This window comes from Zea mays, chromosome 6 (genome assembly GCF_902167145.1).
Source record: "Zea mays cultivar B73 chromosome 6, Zm-B73-REFERENCE-NAM-5.0, whole genome shotgun sequence".
In the NCBI taxonomy this organism is placed as follows: Eukaryota; Viridiplantae; Streptophyta; class Magnoliopsida; order Poales; family Poaceae; genus Zea; species Zea mays.
The window spans coordinates 22,523,549-22,531,048 of NC_050101.1; positions in this window are offsets into that span (position 1 = coordinate 22,523,549).

The following is a 7,500-nucleotide window of genomic DNA, read 5'->3' on the forward strand; positions in this document are numbered from 1 at the left end:
TAAGTATTTTAAGTCAATTGGATCACAAATATGTGGACTTGAAGGCCAAACCTTAAGTTTTGGACTAAAATGCAAAATGGACCTCGTTTGAGTTTCACTCTAAGTCTGAAAACTCAGTGAATTGGCTCAACTTTGGAGCTTTATAACTTGCAAACTATAGGGTTTTTGCCCTAGGTCACCACATCAAAGTTGAAGACCAATAATAGGAGAACAACTTTGCTAAAGGGAGCAAGCATAGTTGTTATGAGGAATTTAGAGAAAAGCTTGCTCCAAGTTGCTCTGTCAGAGCTGTTTCAGGAAACTGAAACTGAACCCAAGACTAAAATAAGGTTCCAGTGAGATAAGTGCAAGTTTGATGAGCCATAACTTTTTGTGTGATCGGTTTTGATCCAGGAATCCTATAGTAAGTTGGGAGATTGTTGATCAGTGAACAACTTTTATTAAGCAGGATTGCTATGTTCTTAACAAGATTCTTGAGTTAATCCGGTGAGATCATGGGCGGTTCAGGCGACTGACAAACATAGGCCATGGTACAGTGTTCTACCGGATCAGGTTGCCAGCGCGGCGGGCTCGTCGCTGGTAGGTCGTCGCCGGTGGTCGATCCATCGCTGTGATTCGTGCGGACAGTGTGGCTAACGCTGGGAGGTCATCGCCGGGGATAAACTTCACCCATTAAACAACTCCGGCCACCGTACCATCGTTATCGCGGCGGATGTGGATTACCTCGCCGGTGACCGCCGCTTCCCGGCCTTATGCCGCGTGTCCAAGCCTTTCACCGTGTCGTCGTGACCTTCTCTGACCCCTCCGTGGCTCATCGGAGTTGCCGCCACGTCGTGGCCACGTACTCGCGAAGCTAGTCTTTCTTCCTCCTCTCCGGCCGTCGACGCATCACGGTCAAATTAAGAGCCACCGCCGTCGCTTCCTATAAATTGAGCCCACCGGTAGCTTCATAACCTCATCGCGTACCCCGACGTCCAGTATTGCTCCCAGTAGTTCACCGACGAGCTCCAATTTCGCGTTTCCCCCAATTCCGACCGCCGCACCATAAAAACTCGCTCTCCCGTGGCCAGCTCGTTCTGGTACGTCGCCATTCAATTCGAGTATCGTTTTCGTGCCTCTGCATGCTCGTGTTGCTCACAGTGGCGTCCGTTTGCTTAGTCCGGCCATGGTTGTATGGGAACGTGTGCTCCCGTGCTCGGTTTCCGCCGTGCACGTGGACCGGCCGTTCTCGAGGTGTTCGGGTTACCTTGGTGTGCGTTCCGGGGCCGTTGTAGGTCCGTGAAACCCCTCCGGTAGCTAGCTTGAACTTTCGTCGCCGGTCATGGCCGGTACGGACCTTGTCCATGACGAACGGGAACGTGGCGTGGTCAGGGGTTATCGCGGGAAAGAAAAGGAAACCCAAGGGCATTTGTGCAATTCGTTAGTGACTCACTACAATAGTGAAAGGACCTGTTTCGAATTAGCCTGAAACGCAAGGCCCTTTTTGCAAAATTGCCTGGGCGCGGGCGCGCGCGCGGGCGCGAGCGCGCTGTTCTCCCTGGTGTTGGGCCGCTTGGACCGGAATTCGGCCCACTACTGTTCCTATCTTTCTCCTTTTCTTTTTCAAGTAAAGCTTTGGAAAATTGTAGAAAACTGTAGAAAAATCATAAAATTGTGAGACCAATTTTCCTAGGCTTGTTATTTTCCATAGTATTTAATAAGAATAGTTTTATGATTTTTAGTTTGAATAGGGAATTTTAGGATATTTAAAACAGCCTAAACCAATGGTTCTGGATTTTTAGAGAATAAATAATAAGCCCAAAATTTCCCAAACTTTTTATGTGAGCTTATCACATTATTTAGAAGCCATGGGTAGAGTTTGGTTTGATTTGGACCTTGTTTGATCACTAAACCCAAAACCACCCCCCCCTGCTCCATGAACTCCTTTACTGACTCCGGAAACCCTAGGTTCTCGGAGTACCGTGAAGGAAAGTTGTACTCAAAACATAGATAATAAATTTATATTATCTTTGCATCCTCATGAGCATCCCGTGGCATTCATTCTTATATATATACCTATATGGTTATGTTTAGAGAACGAAGGAGAGAGTGAAGTAACTGAAGAGAAGACACCACCACCACCACCTTTGGAATCTCGGGCAAGGACTTGGCTCTACTTCGACAACTGCGAATCCGAGCCTGACTCACCTACTAACAAAGGCAAGCCCCGGTGCATGCAACCCCTTCCTTGTGTTTTCAAATAATTTTGGCACACTTTAAGTCTAGTGAAATGTGCATTAGGTTTATAGGAGTTGCTTGGAACCCTTTGATGCATTGCCTTCCTTGATATCCATACCTTTATAGATACTTCTGATGAAGTATCAAAATATGATTTACAAAATTGCTTAGCCTTGCTTAGAGGTAAATCTTGTGGATAGAGCTTGTCCTTTGCGTTGATGCCTAGCTCAGGGGTTATCCTAAGGAAGGATGGCTTCTACTTGCAAGAATATATTTTCATTGGGAGCATGGTGGGATCTTACTGCAAAGTTCCCTGTGATGCTCTTTTCATCCTAAGGAACACAAACAATCCTAAGGATGGAAGTACTTAAATCTGGACTTGGGCTAGGAACAGGTGATGTTCTACCCAGGTTGATTAAGGATTGGATGCGTATGTAGGCTTGATGATCGAGGACCCTTTAACTGGTCACATGCCTCGTCATGGGTAAGCTTTGCCTCGGGCAGACTAAGGCCGGAATAAGATAACACGAAATGGGAGTGGAGCGGTGGCGAGAGTAGCGTGTACCCTCCGTGGCAAGAGGCTGGACGGTGGTGTATCTGTGCTCTCGGTTTGCGTGAACCTGATCCGGTCTTAAGAACCCCGGTGGCGGGTTGACATATGCAAGGGTTAAGTGCTACATATGTCGTGTGATTGGAGATCCTCAGCTGAGTATAATCGATTCGGATCGCCGTACCTTCGCGGTTATGAAGACTTGGTCACTGACCTACAACCTAAGTCTGGATGTGAACATTATGAATAAAAATGATGTTGTATTGATGAGATGGTGAAATTAGACCAGCTGCAAACAGCGTCTATTAATACTTAATTTGGCGTTAAAGTATTGAAAGTAAGGACTCACTTTAGTAAGCTATTTCTGCAATAGTATCTAAGTTGATTCTTGCTAAAGCCTCTCCTTGATTCCCAATTCCAGCATACCCTTGAGAGTCTTTTCTTTAGTCGGGTAAGTCTTGCTGAGTAATTCCATACTCAGGGTTTATCCCTTTGTTGTTTTTAGGTGAGGAAGCGACAAATTTTTGTTGCTTTTGCTCCAAGGTGGTATCAAATGAAGACAAACAAGAGTGAAGATGCGGGAGGACGTGGTCCTCCATATAGGACTTTTTGTTTAAAGCTATCGGGAGGAGTTTTTGCCTCCCTTGAAATGTGTACTACTCAGCACTCGTTTATAGCTCTGGTCTGTAATAAGTAACTTGATCTTACTTTCTAAATAAATGTAAGTTTATGTAATTGCTTCCGCACTTCTATATCTCCGATGTTCTGTAATGTCTGCAAGACGGGTGAAACGTTCCTGGTAAGGTCGGGAAAGATACCGAGCTTGTCAAGTAACTTAGGAACATCTACAGGGTGTCTGATGTCTGTTAGACAAGGACAACTGTAGGTGGGCCTGATTACTTGGGAGGTTCCGTCACAGCTGGTATCGGAGCGTAGCCCTTCTCTGCAGATATTATTAGGCATCTTCAAAAGATTTTCTAAAGTCTTATCTACAAAATCTTTTCCCTTCTTATCTAAGAAATTCTGAAGAGTTTATTTTAAAGACCAGATAGGAAGAGTGCAATGTATAGAAGGTGTGAATCAACCAAGGTTGATTCTGTAATTACACATGCATCATGTCATACAATTTTAAGTTAAACCCCCTGCGTAGCTATGAATCATCTACCTTGTTCATACATCTTTAGTGAATAGAGTGTATCCGTTGCCCTTCTCTATAAATGAATCAACAAGAAGCCCCTACGGGAGTTGGAGACTTTCTACGAGATTTTGGTGTTCCAGTGGTCCTGTGGCGACTACTTCAAGAAGTCGGATATACCGAAGCACCCAAGTACCAGTGGTCACGCACGGTTCTTAGAGGACAACCATGGTATGAGGTAGTAGTGCGTATTCCAGAACGTGCTAGAAAACCATCTTGGCCATATTGGATGTTCCATGCTGAAGGAATGACTCCTTGGGAGGGTGCTCAGGTAGCTGCCTTAGAGGCGCTAACAACCATTTGTTACCAGAAATGGGAAGAAATACAAGCCACATCTATGAGGTTGTTCCCTGCAGTTGCCTTAAGTGACCCATTTGTGTATCATCACCAGGCCCGATTAATGGAAAGCATTCCTATTGGGCAGGATTCTGTTGAATCGGCATCTGCTCGAGTTTTGATGGCCGTGCTAGAGTTGCAACTTACTCGAGGGCACAGTCGTCAAAAGTGGCAGCAGTTGTACACTGGGAGTTATGCAGCATTTAAGATGATGGAAATGGCCAAGAATAGGGCTTGTACCCAGGCACAAGAACAACGGGAGGAAACAAAGATTCAAGCTGAGCGAATTATTGGATTAGAGCATCAGGTGACAGAACTTCAGACGCAACACCAAGTTGATCAGCATCGCATTAAGGAGCTTGAGCATCAGCTAACTAATGCTCATTCTAAATCAAAAGTTTTGAGTCAGCAACAAGAAGAAATTCGCTCGTATGCTGTTACTGTTAGGAAAGAACTTAAGGAAACCATGGGCTTCCTAAGTCATCAGGATCAGGTGCTTGAGGAGTTGCATCGTACCTATCCGATGGAATTTCAAACAGCACAGCGACTGGTCAACCATCTGCAACAAACGGTGCGTATGCTCAATGGCGCCTTTTATTCTGCCCCAACATCAACGGACTAAAAGGTACCTATGGAGCATGGAAACAAACATCTGGCAGATGTGATAATCTGGAGAAGATATAGTAGGCAACTTAATCCTCGTGAGACAATATAGCTATGTAAATTAGTTTGGAAGGGTGAATGTAAGGTAAACCCATATGGCAATGTTAACTAGTAAAAAAAAAACAGGTTAAACTTTGTTGTAAAGAGTTTATCCTGTTTCACCTGGATCATGCAACCTGTGAGCTTTTTCTATGACTATGGTGTAAGAAACAACTGCCTGTTTCAGAAGCAACTTTTAATATCTATAGCCGTTTGTCGAATCCCAAGATTTAAAATAGCTATTCCTTGGATATTCCCTGTGGATGCATGTGTGTGGATAAATGACTTGGTATACGCTGGTACCATAGTTTCTGGTTGTGTTTCGTGATGAAATGGTACCACCATGATTTTCCATGTGAGTCTGCTGAATGAGAAATGGACAAATGGATAGACTTTATCCAAAACAAATTAGATGCAACATCTTGGGTAAAACGCAGAAAGATATCAAGTTTTATGGAGTACAGTGGAACTACCCCACAGAAGATGAAACCATGTGGATGGTCAGAAGGATATTTAGAAAACAAAATCCTTGCCCTAAGTTTTGAGTTTTTGGAAAACCTTAGGGTTTGTGAATTTTAAACCAACAGTGGCACACCCCTGTTTGGTAGGAGAAATTGGGAAATAAGTTTGTGACACATTTCCTTTTCCATTACTAAGCCTGGACTTTTAAATCTCGGGACGAGATTTCTTTTAGGGGGGAAGGCTGTAACACCCCTGGTGTTACGTAAACTAAAACTCTGACATGTCATCATAAGCATCTGCATTAATGTGCTTGTTACACCTAGAATGCATTTACTAGGTTAAAACTTTACAAAAAAAAGTGTGATGTTGTGTGTTGAGTAGTGGACTTAGTTAAGAACCTGGAATTATTTGTTTTGAAGTGTTAGTCTAATGAAAGTAACACTTGAGGAGAAGGATTGACCTCAAAGCCCTAAGTAAGGTTTGAAAACCTTGTTTAGAATTAGATATAAGCAAACAACTCCTAAACCATGGACACTTTGGACCTGAGTTTTATATACCGAAGTTGGATTTGAGGATAAGGAGTAGCTTGGCTTTAGGAGGATGGATCAAATTGAAGAAATCACTTGAAGCAAATAAAGTCCACTTGGAACCCTAAATTAGCCCAAAAGGGGAATTCAAGATCTAGAAGGATTTAGCTAAAGGTCCATATACCAAAATGGTAGAGCTTGGAAAAGTGAATAAGTTTATTATTTGGAGAATTCCAAGTTGTATTGTTTTACTGTTTTACAAATAGGACCCTGGTTTAAGGACTTAACCCTAAATAGTGGTTAGAGGGGGCAAAACTGAACCCAAGTTGAAAAAAAAACCTTAGGACTTTCTGAGAAAAGTCATAAAACATCCCCAAACACTAAGTGGAATCACATTTATACCCCTGAGATACTAAAAACCCTAATTGGAACCCTGGGAAAACCCTAAAACCAAACCCTAGGGACCTAAGTGCAAAATTAGTCCACTTTTGGGCTAAAGTGCAAAAACCAGGTCAAATAAGTATTTTAAGTCAATTGGATCACAAATATGTGGACTTGAAGGCCAAACCTTAAGTTTTGGACTAAAATGCAAAATGGACCTCGTTTGAGTTTCACTCTAAGTCTGAAAACTCAGTGAATTGGCTCAACTTTGGAGCTTTATAACTTGCAAACTATAGGGTTTTTGCCCTAGGTCACCACATCAAAGTTGAAGACCAATAATAGGAGAACAACTTTGCTAAAGGGAGCAAGCATAGTTGTTATGAGGAATTTAGAGAAAAGCTTGCTCCAAGTTGCTCTGTCAGAGCTGTTTCAGGAAACTGAAACTGAACCCAAGACTAAAATAAGGTTCCAGTGAGATAAGTGCAAGTTTGATGAGCCATAACTTTTTGTGTGATCGGTTTTGATCCAGGAATCCTATAGTAAGTTGGGAGATTGTTGATCAGTGAACAACTTTTATTAAGCAGGATTGCTATGTTCTTAACAAGATTCTTGAGTTAATCCGGTGAGATCATGGGCGGTTCAGGCGACTGACAAACATAGGCCATGGTACAGTGTTCTACCGGATCAGGTTGCCAGCGCGGCGGGCTCGTCGCTGGTAGGTCGTCGCCGGTGGTCGATCCGTCGCTGTGATTCGTGCGGACAGTGTGGCTAATGCTGGGAGGTCATCGCCGGGGATAAACTTCACCCATTAAACAACTCCGGCCACCGTACCATCGTTATCGCGGCGGATGTGGATTACCTCGCCGGTGACCGCCGCTTCCCGGCCTTATGCCGCGTGTCCAAGCCTTTCACCGTGTCGCCGTGACCTTCTCTGACCCCTCCGTGGCTCATCGGAGTTGCCGCCACGTCGTGGCCACGTACTCGCGAAGCTAGTCTTTCTTCCTCCTCTCCGGCCGTCGACGCATCACGGTCAAATTAAGAGCCACCGCCGTCGCTTCCTATAAATTGAGCCCACCGGTAGCTTCGTAACCTCATCGCGGACCCCGACGTCCAGTATTGCTCCCAGTAGT